The sequence below is a fragment of the Aquarana catesbeiana genome, linkage group LG06, assembly GCF_042186555.1.
Source record: "Aquarana catesbeiana isolate 2022-GZ linkage group LG06, ASM4218655v1, whole genome shotgun sequence".
NCBI lineage: Eukaryota > Metazoa > Chordata > Amphibia > Anura > Ranidae > Aquarana > Aquarana catesbeiana.
The window spans coordinates 143703685-143722770 of NC_133329.1; positions in this window are offsets into that span (position 1 = coordinate 143703685).

Consider the following 19086-nt stretch of genomic DNA (forward strand, 5'->3'; position numbering starts at 1 on the left):
AGCTGTCTCCTAGGTTATCCAATGGGCTTTTCTTTTTGGCCATTTTCTTCAACAGTGCAAACGTAATTTATTTGATACACGAGGTGACAATCTCTTCTTCAGCAAACTATTATTTTGTGGGTCTGCTACACACACACCTTGTTTTTATTGTTAATGTATGTAATGCATTAATGATAAAAATATTCATAATTTTCAGCACCATTAATTAATTTTGTGAGTCACGAAAATGGCCTGATTGTGGCAAATGTTAAAGCACTGTGGGAGTTATTTACTAAGGCAAATCCACTTTGCACTACAAGTGCGCTGCAAAAGTCCACTTGAAAGTGCACTGAAACTGCACTGAAAGTGCACTTGTAGTGCAAAGTGGATTTGGCTTTAGTAAATAACCCCCATTGTCACTGTAAACACCAACTTACTTAAAAAAATGCTATTTAGCATTGAAAGAAGAAGCCACACATTGTTGATTACAAAAATTTTTACTCGGTGCACATTCACATGTGCGTTAGAAAAGGGTTTTTGAACAAACCAACATATTTTTTTAAATAACATTTTGGCGTTTGACATTACAAAATAGCCTTTTTTGTGGTAAACAGGCATGTTTAAAACCATAAAACAATACACAACTCAGGAACTTACAAAGTTCAACTTTGATAAATTGAAGGCAATATCAGACATTAGTTAGTATGTCTAAACTGTGTTGATCTTGCCTTCATCAGATGGGGTGATGTCACCCCTGTGAAAGCCAAATTTTGAAGATGCACACAAATTGGGAGTCAAAATGGGGATTTCCCTCCTGATCCCATGCCTAATGTCAACATGTGCTAGCTCCCATCATGGGGCATCAATGGACGTGTTTCAGGGGTGCAACCCCTTCCTCTCAGCTACTTCAGTTGCACCCACAAAACGCATGCATTGCTATCCCGTGATGGCAGATAGCACATGTTGACACACTGTGTGCATCTTCAAAAATTGGCTTTCAATATACTTCCAAAAAGTTTTAAAAATATTCAAAATAACATCAAATTGAAGAAATTAGGTTTGTTTTATATTCTGCCTAAAACATCAATGATGTTTTTGAGTCTTTTTTCAACGTCATTGATGTCTTCCTTGATCTTCTGTAAGTCACGATTGCACACCATGATCTCCCCGATGAGGATCTGTGCACTTGCACTTGTGAAATGAGTTTCTTCTTCCACAACATCCACATCACCTAAAATTCAAAAACACAACATGTATTATAAATATGCAGGCATACATCTATTACCTGAAGCTGTGGTCTCAGACACTCACCTGTTGTGGTCACTATTTCACCCACTTCATAAACCTCTCCTTCCTCAACAATCTTCTGGTTGTGGTGTGGGGATTTGCTTTTCTTTAGGAGGTGCTGAGTGTCCTCTCCTTACACTGAATCAAGTTTGCATTTCATTCTAGTACAAACCCATCTAGAGAACAATGTCATAAACTTCTTTTAATACAAATAGGCCTGAACAAATGTATTTAACCTGGATCTGACAAAAACATTGTATTAGTGGGCGAACGAACGATGGTCACTATTTCGCCCACTTCATAAACCTCTCCTTCCTCAACACCTTCTGGTTGTGGTGTGGGAATTTGCTTTTCTTTAAGAATTGGGGGGTCCCTGGTGTCCTCAGATGTCCCAAGTCTTTTCTACCCTATGTGAATCAAAAAAAGGTATACTTAGCACACGGATATTTGAGGCAACAAATAGTAATATGAAACATTGCTTGGAAGTGACGTACAATTGTCTTTTTTGGCAGAGTTCCAAGCTGAAGACATTATTTATTCCCCTTTATAAAGATGAAATACTTACCTTTTTTGTACAATTTTCACACATTGAGACACCCCTAGTATCCACTGGAGCACCTGTGTGGGACACCCTAAAAAGGGTGTTCTGGTGTCCCACATTAGTGCTCCTGCATCCAGATGTGTAAACAGCTGCTGAGTGTCCTCTCCTTACACTGAATCAAGTTTGCATTTCATTCTAGTACAAACCCATCTAGAGAACAATGTCATAAACTTCTTTTAATACAAATAGGCCTGAACAAATGTATTTAACCTGGATCTGACAAAAACATTGTATTAGTGGGCGAACAGACGATGTTTACTACGAACGATTACTGTGCATACGAACCTGAAAGTTGCCATTTTAAACTGTACAACAGTAAATAAAAGCACATGGAGCAGCATGCAAGTAATAATAATAATAGGAACACACATCAACTACTTACTTTTTTTAAGAGCTCTCTTGATCTTTCTGTACTGATCCTTCTCCCTCAATTTCAGGTCTGACCAGCGTTTCCTCAATTGATCCTTGGATCGTCGTACCCCAAAATTCCTGTGCAGACTTTTCACAACTTTAGCCATGATCTTGGCCTTTCTGGCATTTGGGTTTGGGTAAGGTCCATGCTTCCCATCATAGTCGGCCCTCTTCAAGATGTCCACATCTCCACCATCTCTATAAAGGACATATTTGAGGCCTTAAATCTCCTCCGGGATCGGGACGTTCGTGGCTCCAGCCTTTCATCATTGTTGCTGCTGCTGTCTGCATGCACTTGCTCTTTCTCCGCCATGTGCTCTCCCACTGCGGCAAAAGACAAGGGGCGGGTAATAGACTAGAAAGAACATCAGGGGCGGGCGGAGTTTCACGCATGCGCAGTGTATATAAAGCCTAACACGCGTGCGTCGTACATACGATCTGTGAGCGGAGAAAGGAGTAGCGGAAGCGCCGATCGTTCTAACGATCGGCGCTTCCGCTACTTGGTGCATCAGTGGCTTATACTGCTTCTAGATTGAGGCCTATATTGGGACAAGATTAGGAGAGTTTAGCTTGACATTAGGGTTTGTCTTGTGTTGTGTCTTGCAATGAAAATGGATGGCTTCAATGATCACAACTTCCTCCCCCTATTCATAGACAAGTACAGGGAGCTGCTCTGTTTGTGGCAGGTGAAACATACGCATTATAATCATAAACAAAAGAGGCAGGGAGCGCTGGAGAAACTGCTGGAGTTGGTGAAGCCGCAGATCCCCACGGCAACCATCCCCTATTTGAAGGCAAATATTGGTGGGCTGAGGAGCACTTATAATAGGGAGCGCAATAAGGTCCAGGATTCCATGAGATCAGGAGAAGCAGCAAATGCCATTTATGTCCCCAGGCTGTGGTACTATGATAGAATGTGTTTTCTGTCAGACCAGACTGAAGTCAGGCAATCACATTCAAACCTTCCTTCCACTCTTCCTTCCACGCTTCCTTCCACCCCTGCTGAGGCTTCCGACGTCCAACCTGGGCCTTCCAGCCAGGAAGAAGTGGAGGAGCCCAGCTTGAGCCAGGTATAGCATTGTTCTACATATTTCTTGTCATAAAATGAATGATGTTAACTAGACGTTATTATTGATCACTAATTGCTGATTTAATAAAGTGTTTTACATATCAATAGACAGTAGTGGCCAAAAATGTTTGGGTCAAGAATGAAAAATGCTGGGGTCAGAATGATAGTCTTTTTTATTTGTTAACATTCAATTTGCAACAGTCATGAGCTGAAAATTGTGTGTGATTGATGAATAAAAAACTAAAACTATGTCCCTTTTTCATACACAGGAAAGCCTAAGCCAGGAGGAGGGCGTGGAATGTGGCAGCCAGGAGGAGGCTGTGGAATATGGCAGCCAGGAGGTGGCGGGGGACAGTGTTAGCCAGGAGGTGGCGGGGGAAAGTGGCAGCCAGGAGGTGGCGGGGGTAAGTGGCAGCCAGGAGGTGGCCCAACCCAGTAGCCTGACCAAATTCCAGGTCCCTCCCCTCTGCCTTCCAACCAAAAGGCCCAGGAAGGGGAGAAACGTGGAGGAGGCAGCTCTTGGGCTAATTCTGGAGGCTAATGCTGCCCTCAGAGCCACCCCCACTCTTCAAGAGGCCTTTGCCTTCATGGCTGCATGCAAAATGCAGGAAATGGAGGAGGGCCAATGCCTCATCTGTGAGGAAATTATGTATCTGTCCCTAAATAAGGGGTTGAGGGGCCAACTCATACCCAAAACCCACCTGTGTGAATTCGACCATCCTCCTCCTCCTCCTCCACCTCCTGCCACAACTCCAAAACCACAGCCTGGAAGCAAGCCTGGAAGGAAGAGTGAAAGGAAGACAAGAGTGTGATGGCCTGGGTTCAGTCTGGTCTGACAAAAGACGCAGGCTGTTGTATGACCACAGCCTGGGGACATATATACGTCATCTGCTGCTGTTCCTGATCTCTTGAAGTCCTGGACCAGATTGTGCACACTATTATATGGACTCCTCATGCTACCAATTTTGGCTGTAAAATAGTTGTTGTGTGCCCTGGGGTACAAAGGCTTCGCCAATTTCACAAGTTTCTTCAGCGTTGCCTTCCTCTTTATTTTATTATGACCCATAATAAATGGATTCACAAATACTTGCCTATGTGTTTTACATAAAAAAAGGACAGTTTGTTTGTGAGTAGGCAGGTACATTTCCTAAATACAATGTCAAATTAACAAGGGACACCAACACCAACCAACCTACTTGATTATTAAATACAATATAATAATGGTGTTGTGGTAACTTGACATACAAAATGAAAAACAATATTATGGAGAGCACTAGAAATTTTTTTTAAAAAAAGCAGATCTTGATAAAAAAAAAAAAAAACAACCACTATAAACAAAAATTAAAAACATTATTATGGAGATCTGCCGAAAAAAAAAATATTCAGGAGATCACAAGAAATAATAAAGACATTTTTTTTCAGAACTCTGTGTGAATATCAGCAGCAAAACAACTTCATTATTCTAGCATTATAAAGAAGAAGAGAATGCGCTGCATTAAAAGATTTAAAAATTTGCAGCGTGATAAATGTGTTATCTCCATTACGAGAGCTAGTTTTACCAGACCGAGCGCTTCTGTCTCGTAATTGATTCAGAGCATGCGTGGAACTTTGTACATCGGAATTGTGTACACACGATCGGAATTTACAAGAACAGATTTTGTTGTCGGAAAATTTGAGATCCAGATCTCAAATTTTGTTTGTCGGAAATTCCGATGGAAAATGTGCGATGAAGCCTACACGGTCGGAATTTTTTGTCTGTACAGTCTACCTAAAGTGCGGAAACACATTTGGCATGAATATTTAGAAATATGCTGCTGATAGGCTTTGGTGTAAAAAATCCTGTGTAATAAAACTAGTTAGGAATCTGTCACCCAGCTTAATATAATACTTAACATAGCATACTGTATATAGTGCAGGGCTCAGGAGTATAATGTAAATAGCTCCTAACTGTCCCTGATTTGGAGGGACTGTTCCTCTTTCCTCTTTATTTGTCCCTCGCTTTGGTCTGTTGTATATACCTGTATACAAATGTACTATTTCTCTATCAAATAGTGCTTACATCTACTGTTACTGTGGCCACACAATTTTTTCTCTGATTCATCAGTCCACAGCACATTATTCCAAAATGCCTGGCCTGTACCTACATTTTCAGTGGCAAGCTTTAATCTTGCTTTAATGTATTTTTTGGCAGACTTTTTCCTGGCACGCCTCCAATGCAGATTGAATTGGTGCAATCTCTTTCTGTTTGTAGATGCATGTACTTTGATACCAGCTGTTGTAAGTGGACCTGTAGCTGCTGACTTTTAATATTAGGACACTTACCTGTCCTGGTATCCAGCGATGTCCGCACCCCAGCCAATGTTTCCATTGGTGGTCTGGTGCTGCCGCCTCCATTGCCGATAAGGGAACCCAGCAGTGAAGTCTTGCGGCTTCACAGTCGGGTCCCTACTGTGCATGCATGAAGTGTGCTGCTTTCTCTTACTGGCCCGGCAGCAGGGGAAGGAGGAGGCAGGAGGAGAGGGCCGAACTTCTGACTTACCTTGTCAGGGCGAGGCCTGACGGAAGAGGAGCCAGGGTACCCACTCCCCCCTCCACCCCCGAAAGGTGCCGAATGTAGCACCGGAGGGCGGGAGGAATCAGATAATACCACTTTAAGTTACAGATAGGTAAAGTGGAACTCCGCTTTAAAGATTGGGGTTGTTTGAGACTTCTTTAGAATCAAATTGTCTGCTCTTGGACTGAATTTGCTGGACTGGCTAGTCCTGGAAAAATTAGTAGTCAAAATCTTTTTAAAGTATATATAAATCCTCACTTTGTAAAACAACCTATTCAATTTAAAGTGGAAATAAAAGGCAAAACATTTGTGTGCATATATATATATAAAGTACCTCACAAAAGTGAGTACACCCCTCACATTTTTGTAAATATTTTATTATATCTTTTGATGTGACAACACTGAATAAATTACACTTTGCTAAAATGTATAGTGAGTGTACAGCTTGTATAACAGTGTATAATTGCTGTCCCCTCAAAATAACTCAACACACAGCCATTAATGTCTAAACCGCTGGCAACAAAAGTGAGTACACCCCTAAGTGAAAATGTCCAAATTGGGTCCAATTAGCCATTTTTCCTCCCTGGTGTCATGTGACTCATTAGTGTTACAAGGTCTCAGGTGTGAATGGGGAGCAGGTGTGTTAAATTTGGTTTTATCGCTCTCTCACGCTCTCATACTGGTCACTGGAAGTTCAACATGGCATCAGATGGCAAAGAACTCTCTGAGGATCTGAAAAAAAAAGAATTGTTGCTCTACATAAGGATGGCCTAGGCTATAAGAAGCTTGCCAAGACTCTGAAACCAAGGTGTAGCAGGTGGCCAAGACCATATAGCGGTTTAACAGGACAGGTTCCACTCATAACAAGCCTCGCAATGGTCGACCAAAGAAGTTGAGTGGATGTGCTCAGTGTCATATTCAGAGGTTGTCTTTGGGAAATAGACGTATGAATGCTGTCAGCATTGCTGCAGAGGTTGAAGGGGTGGGGGGTAAGCCAGTCAATGTCTCAGACCGTAAGCCGCACACTGCATCAAATTGTCTGCATGGCTGTCGTCCCAGAAGGAAGCCTCTTCTAAAGATGATGCACAAGAAAGCCTGCAAACAGTTTGCTGAAGACAAGCAGACTAAAGCTGCGTACACACGAGCGGAATGTCCGACAGAAAAAGTCCGACGTAATCTTTTCATCGTCTATTCTCATCATGTGTATGCCTCATCTGACTTTTTTTTTCGAAAATTCTGACGAACCTAGAAATGGAACATGTTCTAAATATTTCCAATGGAACCAATTCCTATCAGGAAAACCGCTCATCTGCTCCGACAGACCAAAAATGACGCATGCTCTGAAGCAAGTATGAGACGGAAGCTATTGGCTACTGGCTATTGAACTTCCTTCTTCTAGTCCTGTTGTACGTGCTGTACATCACCGCGCTCTGGACGGTTGGACTTTGGTCGGACTTTGGTTTGACTGTGTGTAGGCAAGACCGCTTGAATGGAATTCCGTCGGAGAAACCTTCTGAGTTTATTCCGATGGCAAAACCGGTTGTGTGTACGTGGCATAAGGACATGGATTACTGGAACCATGTCCTGTGGTCTGATGAGACCAAGATAAATTTATTTTGTTCAGATGGTGTCAAGCGTGTGTGGCGGCAACCAGGTGAGGAGTACAAAGACAAGTGTGTCTTGCCTACAGTCAAGCATGGTGGTGGGAGTGTCATGGTCTGGGACTGCATGAGTGCTGCCAGCACTGGGGAGCGGCAGTTCATTGAGGGAACCATGAATGCCAACATGTACTGTGACATACTGAAGCAGAGCATGATCCCCTCCCTTAGGAGACTGGGCTGCAGGGCAGTATTCCAACATAATAACGACCCCAAACACACCTCCAGGACAACCACTGCCTTGCTAAAGAAGCTGAGGGCAAACGTGATGGACTGGCCAAGCATGTCTCCAGACCTAAACCCTATTGAGCATCTGTGGGGCATCCTCAAATGGATGGTGGAGTAGCACAAGTTCTCTAACATCCCCAGCTTCATGATATCGTCATGGAGGAGTGGAAGAGGACTCTAGTGGCAAGCTGTGAAGTTCTGGTGATCTCCATGCCCAAGAGGGTTAAGGCAGTACTGGAAAATAATGATGGCCACACAAAATATTAACACATGGGTCCAATTTGGACATTTTCACTTAGGGGTGTACTCACTTTTGTTGCCAGCGAATTAGACATTAATGGCTGTGTGTTGAGTTATTTTGAGGGGCAGCAAATGTACATTGTTATACAAGCTGTACACTCAATACTTTACATTGTAGCAAAGTGTAATTTCTTCAGTGTTGTGACATGAAAAGATTTGAAAAAATATTTACAAAAATGTGAGGGGTGTACTCACTTTTGTGAGATACTCTGTGTATATTTATATATATTTATAAATACTTTTTTCCTATTTTATAAGTGATCACATCATTTCTGTTCTCAGCTGCGTAAGAAGCTCAGAGAGCTAGGGGAGGAGAAACAGCAGCACACTGGTCTTCTCAGTGAATAGCTCGAGGGGGGGGTCAAGATGGTCTGATCATTGGAGGAGAGCAGGCTGAGTTCTCAGCACTGCTAGAGAACTGACCATGCTGTGCTCGCATGTCTAGTGTGGTCAGTTTTTAATAGGAATGCAGAGGAACTGGCAGGAACACCAGGGATTTCACACAAGGGAAGCAAAGGGAACAGGGTACTTTTTCATGCACGTACATGGTACAGCAGGCACATATCAGAAATATGAAATGTTTGTTTTACATATTCTTTAAATCCCTTGCCAGGCTTATGGGTATCTACATACATCTTTTACTGAGGCTTAGAGCTCTTGTAATCTTGGCATAAAAACACCAAACACATTAGTAGCAAAGAGAACATAAGACCCTAATATCTGAGGTTTAAATAAGACTGGTTCCAACTTCGTACTCTAACATACTTTACTTTTTTTTGCCATAGCACACCACAATGAAGATAGATTGAACAGTGCCTAAGAAGGTTGTAATCGTTGGCACCTAACCTGGAATACCAGTTTCTAATTTCATTTTTTGTTCAATTCGATTTTAAGAATGAATATACTGTATCCATCATTTGTGTCCTTTGTTTAAATGTACCTTTAGGCACTGTTTGAATGAAGATCTAATGTTTGCCTGCTTAAATATGTTGAAAAAGTCAACAATTCCCATGGGTTGTACACTTATAGGTATTTATGACCTTTTACTGGAATTACAGTACTGCCACTTCCAGATAAAAAAAACTATCTTTCTTCAACTACCTACTTTCTCAACTGGGATACTGGCTAAAGATCACACAGTCATGCAAATCTTCATAAGATTTATCAAGAGTGGAGATTCAGATATTTTATTAGTATTATCCTCCCAAGTGCTGACATTCCTACTCTGACTATCATTAAAAGGTCGGAAGAGATGTTGACCTACATTATATTTGGTCATTTGTCCATAGGTATTTATTACTAATATTTGTAAAAAAAATAATCCTAATTGCCTAGGCAAAGTCACCTGTCTGGAGGGACTGGAAACCCTGGATACCTTGCATGTTCGGTTGCAGACTAGAAGGTTGTGCGACAGGGCACATCCCTTTTATGCACTGTGGACATGAGGCTTGCTTGCTTTTTGGGAATCCCTTATGCCCTGTACACACGATCGGACATTGATCGGACATTCCGACAACAAAATCCATGGATTTTTTCCGACGGATGTTGGCTCAAACTTGTCTTGCATACACACGGTGGCACAAAGTTGTCGGAAAATCCGATCATTCTGAACGCGGTGACGTAAAACACGTACGTCGGGACTATAAACGGGGCAGTAGCCAATAGCTTTCGTCTCTTAATTTATTCTGAGCATGCGTGGCACTTTGTGCGTCGGATTTGTGTACACACGATCAGAATTTAACCGATCGGATTTTGTTGTCGGAAAATTTTATAGCCTGCTCTCAAACTTTTATGTGTCGGAAATTCCGATGGAAAAAGTCCAGTGGAGCCCACACACGATCGGAATTTCCGACAACACAATCCGATCGCACTTTTTCCGTTGGAAAATCCGACCCTGTGTGCAGGGCATTAATGTTACAAAGGGTTTAATCTGGAGGAGTAGTGTTGAGGAAAGATGCTGGAAGTATAAATGTTTTTTTTATATGGTCTATTTATCAGCAGCCACTGTTTTTGTTGGGTGCCCTCCGTTGTTCTACATCTGTTAGTTTTATATCATTGAGGTAGTCCCTTGTACATTGTTAGCAATATATGGTCCTAGTTGTTGTCCAACCCTTGGTCCTCCTTGTTGTCCCAGTGCCCACCTGGGGAGTTTCCTGTCTGCTAGCCATACACACACATTTGAGTCTCCGCTGCTAATTTCCTCTATGTGTCCTTATGAGGCAGAAATGAGAAACGCATTGACCCATGAGGACTTATTTCCATAGAGTATTCTATTATATTAATAAGGCAATTATCCATGTGTATCTTTCTTTGTTTTTAACAAACAATTTTGTAATACATTTTGTTCGTACTCTTATGCCGCGTACACACGGGCGGACTTTTCGACCAAACTCGTCCGCCGAAATGAATCAGTCGGACAATCCGACCGTGTGTGGGCTTCATCGACTTCCAACTGACCTTTTAGGTCGAAAATCAGACGGACTTTAGATTTGAAACATCTTTCAAATCTTTCCGATGGATTCGAGTCCGGTCGAAAAATCCGTTCGTCTGTATGCTAGCCCGACGAACGAAAACCGACGCTAGGGCAGCTATTGGCTACTGGCTATCAACTTCCTTATTTTAGTCCGCTCGTATGTTATCACGTACGAATCCGTCGGACTTTAGTGTGATCGTGTGTAGCCAAGTCCGTTCGTTCGAAAGTCTGTCGTAAGTCTGTCAAAAGTCAGTCGAAAGTCCGTCGGAAAGACCGTCGAACCTTTGATGCTGAAAAGTCCGCCCGTGTGTACACGGCATTATACATTGTAATGTGTGTTCGATTTTGTGCCATATAAATCTGATACATTTTTATTTTTGGATTTGATTGCAATAGAGATATATAGGCTTATAAATTATATTTTACCTATTTGAAGCTTAAAGTGGTATTAAGCCCTGGTTCACATTGATGCGATTTGGCAATGTCATTTGACATGTCAAATTGTATGCCAAATCCTCAGCCCGCAATGGAGCCGTCCGAATCGGTGTGACGCAGACTTTGTGGCACTGCACCGATTCCCAAAAGTAGTTTCTGTACTACTTTTGAAGATTTCAGGTGCCATTTGAATAGACATCTGTGCAGAATTCCGCACAGAAGTCTCTGAAATCATCGGACTGACACGCGAGAATGAAATTGTGCGAGTTCAGCTGAACTCGCACAATTTCAATCCCGCAGCAGTGTGAACCTGGGCTAAAGGTTAAACAAACATGTCATATTTATCTGCTCTGTGCAGTGGTTTTTCACAGAGAAGCCCCAATCCTCTTCTCCTCTTCTTCTTGGGTCCCCCGCCGGCGCTCCTGGCTCCTCCCCCTTGACCAGTGCCCCCCATAGAAAGCCACTTGCTATGGGGGCACTGGTGCCTGCTCCCTCCCTAGCCATGTTCAATGTGTCCATAAGACACATAGAGCTGTGGCTCGGCCCTGTGCCCTGCTCTCTCCTCATTGGCTCACTGGCTGCGATCAAAGTGGAGGGCCACCCTAAAATAAAAAATAGCATTAATATTCTTTAAAAAATTTTTTTTTTAAATCTGGAAAAAAAAAAAAAATTAACTTACCAGAAACCCCTGTTGCTAGGCAGTCTTCCTAATCTGCCTCTTCCTACTCCGCGACGCTTCCTCCTCTTCGGTGAGCGGCCCAGTTGCCTTCTGGGACATGTGTATGTCCCATAAAACAACAGGGCCATTCACAAAGCGCTGCGCGACTCGCGCATGCGCAGTAGGAAATGGGCAGTGAAGCTGCAAGGCTCCACTGCCTGTTTCCCTTCGTTAAGATGGCGGCGCTGGCAGCCGATCCGATGGACGGATCGGCCTCGGGGGGGCTGACATCGCTGGCTCGCTGGACAGGTAAATGTCCTTATTAAAAGTCAGCAGCTACAGTGTTTGTAGCTGCTGACTTTTAAAAAAAAAATGCGGCCAGAACGCCCCTTTAACTCCCACTGCTGTCTCAGCCAATGAGGAGAGGGACAGCCGAGGCTCTCGTGCACATTGCTCGATTGAGAAGGGGCTCAGGTGAGTATGGGGGGGGGGAGAAGGTTTTTTTACCTTCATGCACAGAATGCATGAAGGTTAAAAAGCTTTCAGACTTTACAACCACTTTAGGGACTGATTTTTAGTCAAAAAAGGACAGATTTTTTTAAAAGTTATACTGTTGCTGCTCATTGTAACACACCAGGATTTTTTTCATGTAGACTTGCACTCTTCTGTTTCATGTGAAGTATAGTTTCTACTGATATCCTCACTCACTACAGGCATACATTTTTTCTGAGAGTGTGGCAGATTTGTTAAAAATATACAGTCGCTGCATATTGTAATACTCCTTCCAGAATTTGTGAGGTCACAACTAGTATTAAAAAAAACATAAAAGGCAGAGTCCCATAAGGTCTTACCTGTAACTAGGAGTGAATATAGTGATTGGTTCTTGTAAGGACACAGACGCCAGCAGACAAGGTGAATCATTCTTCCTGGTTACGAGAGGAGCCTAGAACCGGAGCTGTCGATCCAGTGGAAAGTAACAGTAAACATGCTAAAAGTGAGATGTGGAAAAGCCCATTAAATATAAAAAGGAAGGTCTGACTCCTTGTGAATATACAAAGTGATCTTTATGGAACAATTTCTAATGCCAGCTACAAAGTAATGGATTTGCCAAACAGTTCATGTCATCATTCTATAAATGGCCATCGTTTGTGTCCCTTAACTAAAGAACTTAATTCACTGCTAGGAAAATGTCTATGTTTGTGTGGTCACGCAGTTATGCAAAAGTCAATTAAAGGGGCAATGTTATTAAAGAATATGTAAACCCAACATTTCATATTCCTGATATGTGGCTGCTGTACTATGTACTTGTATGAAAAAATATCCTGTTCTCTTTGTATTGCTTCCTTTGTGTGAAATTCCTGGAGTTCCTGCCAGTCACTCTGCTTTCCTCTTAAAAACTGACCATACTAAGCAGGAGAGCACATAGTGGTCAGTTCTCTAGCTATGCTGGGAACTCAGCCTGCTCTGCTCCAATGATTAGTCCTGTCCTGACACCCCCCCCCCCAACAGCTTTTCACTGGGAAGTTCAGTGTGCTGTTGTTTCTCCTCCTCTAGCTCTTATGCAGCTGAGAACAGAGGGGATGTGATCACAATTAAAAAAAGGGAAAAAAGATAATAATGTTTTATATCTAAATGTTACACAAATGTTTTACCTTTCATTTCTTTTTTTGAACTGAATGGATTGTTTAAAAGGTGAGGGCTTGCAATCACTTTACATTTCTGGTATCTCCAGGTTCCTGCATCTCCAGCTCTTTTTCCTATATGAGTTTCTCTAGATCTCCATGCTCCAGAGTGATACAGTATGAAATTACTGCCCCGGGGGGGGGGGGGGGGGGGGCAGGAGGCGGAGCCTAGCGGAGCAGACATGCATTGTTAGAGCTCCACACCGCTGAGGAGAGAAGAGAAGGACAAAGCGGAGCCTGCAGGCTCAAAAGGTATCCATTTGAACCTTTTTGCCCCAGGGAACAAACTGTGAAAGTTTGGGCAGGAAATATGGTACTGGGAGGAAACCGTGGCAGAAATAAAAATCACCTCACAAAGAGCTCACAGGCACTCACTGCAGCTGAAGCAGCTCCAGTCACCTCACAAGATACAGCATCAGGGCGCTCTCACAGACAGAAAATGTCACAGCAAGACTTTCCATTTGAGTCAGATACAGAACAAATCCTCTCACAAACTTCTCCACAAGCCTCCTCAGCATCCCCAGTAATATTATTACAATTTGAAAAGATGCTTCATAAGGCTTTAAAACAAACCTCAGACCAAATAACAAAAAGCCTAACCAAAGAAATAAGAGAGCTGGGAAACCGCACCGCAGCCCTAGAAATAAAAATGGATGAAATTGAAATTACAACCCAAGAAAATATAACAGAATTGGAACAATTAAAAGAACAGAATTTAATACTTCAAACTAAGCTCGAAGATTACGAAAATAGAGCCAGACGTTCAAACTTGCGCATAAGGGGAATACCTGAAACTGTGACAGACCTGCAATCTACTATTACTGCTCTATTACAAGAACTAAAGCCAGATATCCCTATTGAACATTTAGAACTGGACAGTACAGTACACAGAGCCCTCACAGCCAAAAAGAAAGATGATCTCCCACGTGATATAATCACAAAATTTCATTATTACAGAACGAAAGAACAAATACTAATTGCTGCAAGAGAAAAAAAGGAACTTAATTTTCAAGGACACAATTATCAAATTTTTGCTGACCTATCCCAACTTACTATTACTAAAAGACGTTCCATGAAACCCCAACTAATGGAACTGCAACGCCACAACATTATGTATCAATGGGGCTTCCCCTTTTCAGTCAGATTTAACTACCAAGGTACAATTTACAGAAGCAGATCAGCAGATGAACTACAACAAACCCTTTTAAAATTAAATCTGACAGAACCCACAAGCAGCAACACTCCCACACGCAGAAGAATGGCATCATCTTCACCTTCAGGCAGCACCCAGAAAATTTCAGAACAAAATGGGAATCATCATTCTCACAAAAGAGGCCGTTATGCCACATCATCCATGGACCAAGAAGATTCAATGGACTGACATCCTAATTCCTGATATCTCTTCATTTATTATACTAAGAGATGGTTCTCTATAAAAAAAACCTATATTTATAACTGAATGTAACTGCATTCTGATAGTCACACACTGTGTGGGATCATGTTACATTCCAGTTATATTTCTTATTACTTCTGATTCATATAGCCTTAGAATATATAAGTGAAATAAGGAAATTCTTGTTCAGTTATATATTATCAGGTAATAACAATAGATTTATTACTTTTTAGGACAAATATGTTCAATAATCCAGAAGTAATGGAAGCTTTTTCTTTCTTTTATTAAAACAAATATATTATTACCTAACTAGTTCCTAGAATTATGTTTTTGTTTATTCTAATCTGAAGCAATACAACCTCAATTTTATGAGTTAACATATCTAAACAGTTACATATGAATAAAATATGTAATTGTTTACTCTAAAAGGGTTAAAATCCCAAAATAATTCAAACTATCTTCATCAATACCAAAGTTATTAACAGTACCTTTCTAACTGAATTATTTAGCCTAGGGCAAGACTAACCATATACAACCACCCTGGAATAAATAATTTCAACAAAAACTATATTCTGCACTCCAATTAATGAAACATCATTTTGATGTCTTTTGACATAGCACTTCTCTCCTGTGAGCGGAAGATCCGTGTACCCCCATTAGCCCTCCTCATTCTCCCAACCATATTATGTGGGAGTGTGACGAAGGCACTTATTCCCCTGAGAGAGATATTTATTCTCTTTCACGGGTAAATTGTGATTACTTGCAAAAAATAATTTATACAATGTATCATCTAATCTCATATGTTTTTTGTTTACTCTTTACTCCAGAATTCACTGGTTTCTTTTCTATCTATTCATCTCTTCAGTCCACACAGGTTGATCTGTGCAGTCAGCTCTGCATAACAAAAAGTAAGTCAAAACTATTTGATCTATTGCCATGGCACCACTGAGTATACTTTCCCTGAATGTTCAGGGAATAAATGTCCCTCAAAAAAGGACCAAAGCCTTCCATACTTTCCATAACAAGAAGGCTCACATATGCCTCCAAGAAACACACTTCGCCAAAGATTCTACTCCAAAATATATTTCTCCTTTTTATCAACAAATTTACACGGCTTCTGCCTGTACCAAGCAAAGGGGAACTCTAATTGCATTTCACCGATCCACACCATTCACCTTATCATCAGAAATTAAAGACCCAGAAGGTAGATACCTGATACTCATGGGTTATATAATGGATACAGCAATCACGGTGATTTCCTACTACGCTCCTAACAAACAACCTACACCATTCCTCTCACATATATTACAAGTGATTAATACACACAAAATAGGAACAGTGATAATGTGTGGGGATTCGAACCAGGTCCTCCTCCCATTTCTAGATAAATCACCTTTTACACCATCCAAAATAACCTCTAGATTACCTTTTTCTCAACTTCTTTCCAAATACAATCTGGTAGATTCGTGGAGAGAAAGTAACCCAATGAAAAAGAAATTCACTTATTTCTCGCACCCTCATCAAACCTTCACCAGAATAGATCATATTTTTCTAACAATAGGAATGATACCAGAAATTATTGCATCAGATATAATTCCGATTCCGTGGTCTGACCATAATGCAGTATACACTACTATAGCCTCAGCCATACCAAAAGCGCATGACCCAACGTGGTACTTACCGGACATAATGCTCAAACACCCACTACATCAGATGGCCATTGAACAAGCTTTAAAGGAATACATATCAATTAATAATACAACAGACATCTCCCCAATAACACTGTGGGAAGCTCATAAGCCTGTCTTGCGTGGTACAATACAAAGACAAATGGCACTATTTAAACGGGAACGCAAAAATCTAGCAAAAAAACTAGAACTCAATTTTAATGCAGCCTACATATCATTTCAAGATAATCCATCTCAGAGTACAAAATCTCATCTGGAAAAATCTAGATTGGAATACGATCTATTTCTCACTGAGTCAGTTGATAAATCCCTCAAACGCTCCAAACACAATTTCTACATGAATACAAACAAACCAGGTACATATTTGGCTCGGGCATTAAATTCAACTAACAAATCTTTCAAACCAATACGTTTGAAATTATCAAAAAATGTTTACACTTGTAATCCAGTTAAAATAGTCCATAAATTTCACTCACATCTCGCAACTTTATACAAGACAAACAATGAATTTAATCCTACAGAGGCTGAATCCTTCTTCTCAAAAATAACCTTACCTGAGTTATCTCAGAATCAAAAAAGCAGTTTGGATGAGCCTATAACTATAGATGAAGTTGCTAACGCCATAAAAGACCTAAAACTTAACAAAAGACCAGGCCCAGACGGCTACTCGGCTTTATACTATAAAACATTCTCAGAAATACTCTCTCCCATTCTCACTGAAACTTTTAACAAACTTCTAGATGGACATTCTTTTCGGCAAGAAACACTAATGGCAATTGTTTGTATGATCCCAAAACCCCTTTCTGATGATACTTCCTGTGTGAATTATCGGCCTATCTCTCTGTTAAACCTCGATATTAAATTATTAGCAAAAATAATAGCAAAACGCCTTAATAGCATTATAGGAAAATTAATACATAGAGATCAAGTAGGCTTCATGCCAAATAGACAGGCAGGCGATAATATACGCAGGGCAGTGTTATTGGCACATATTGCTAAAAAACGGAAAATCCCTTTATGTTTTCTATCTCTCGATATTAAGAGGGCATTTGACACAGTATCCTGGCAATATATGCAATATTCATTACAAAAATGGGGTTTTGGACCCCACTTTTTAACATGGATCAAAGCATTATATAATAAACCCAAAGCCTATATAAAATATGCTGGATACAAATCTGAAGCCTTTAATATCGAAAGAGGTACCCGACAGGGTTGCCCATTATCTCCCTTATTATTTGCCCTTATACTCGAACCCATGGCCCAATACATCAGAACAAACCAAACTATAACTGGCATTGAAGTAGGAGGTATTACACACAAATTATGTATATTTGCAGACGATATATTACTTTTTCTATCATCACCACAGGTCTCTGGTCCTAACTTAATACCAGCTCTTGATGGATTTGCAGCCCTATCCGGCCTTATGATTAATCCTAAGAAATGCCTAATGCTTAATATTTCACTCACAAACATGGAATTGATCCCGGCTAGGGCTGGACTCCCATTCACATGGGCAGAAAAATCAATCCCATATCTTGGAATTCATTTAACAGCATCTCATTCTGACTTATTCTCAACCAATTATCCTCCTGTATTAAGACAGATCACAAATCTAATAAAACAATGGTCGCAACTTCCTTTATCCTGGATAGGGAAGATTAATGCAATCAAAATGACTATTCTACCCAAATTGCTTTATCTATTCAGAGTCCTCCCTATTCCAATTCCTTCCTATTTTTTGAGAATAGTACAAAAAAGAGCAACTTTGTTTATATGGGGCTCTTCTAAACCACGTATACCTATACACACACTACATCTTCCCAAAAATAAAGGAGGCCTGGGATACCCTAATTTTACTAACTACTACAGAGCAGCACATTTGGCCAGTCTGTCCAAATACCATGCAAAACAGGAAATCCCATTATGGGTATTTATAGAGGCTTCAGAAAATGACCCTCTATTAATATCAAATTTATTATGGCTTGATCCTAAAGACCGCTTTAAAATTCATAATCCCATAACTAAACACTTCTTATCTCTCTGGGATAAACTAAAAACCAAATATCAGTTACAATCTCCACACAATCCTCTCCTTTCTTTTATCAGAAATCCGGCCTTTTATCCGGCATGGATCTACCCAAATTCTTTTAAAGCTTGGACAACATCAGGCATTCAGACACTAAATGACTTCATAGCATCTAAATCATTCCTTTCATTCTCATCGCTTAGAGAAAAATATGATCTACCAAACTCTGAGATATTTAGATATCTCCAAATCAAAAATTTCTATACACCATTCCTAAAGGGGGATACACCATTATCCCAATTATCCATTTTTGAATCAATCTGTACAAAAGATCCATTTGCTAAAGGTACAATTTCATCACTTTATAATCAATTATATGGAGTAGCAAATCTTAATAGACCCTCTTACGTTCAGAGGTGGGAGGAGGACCTGGGACGAACTTTAGAAGACACGGACTGGTCTAACATATGGCTCACATCTAAGTCATCTTCACCCAACATCTTAGCACTGGAGACAAATTATAAAGTCCTAACTCGCTGGTACCTTGTACCCGCTAGAGTGGCAAAATATTCACCTAATACCTCAGCTCTTTGTTTTCGAGGATGCCCAGAAATAGGCACATATTTACACATATGGTG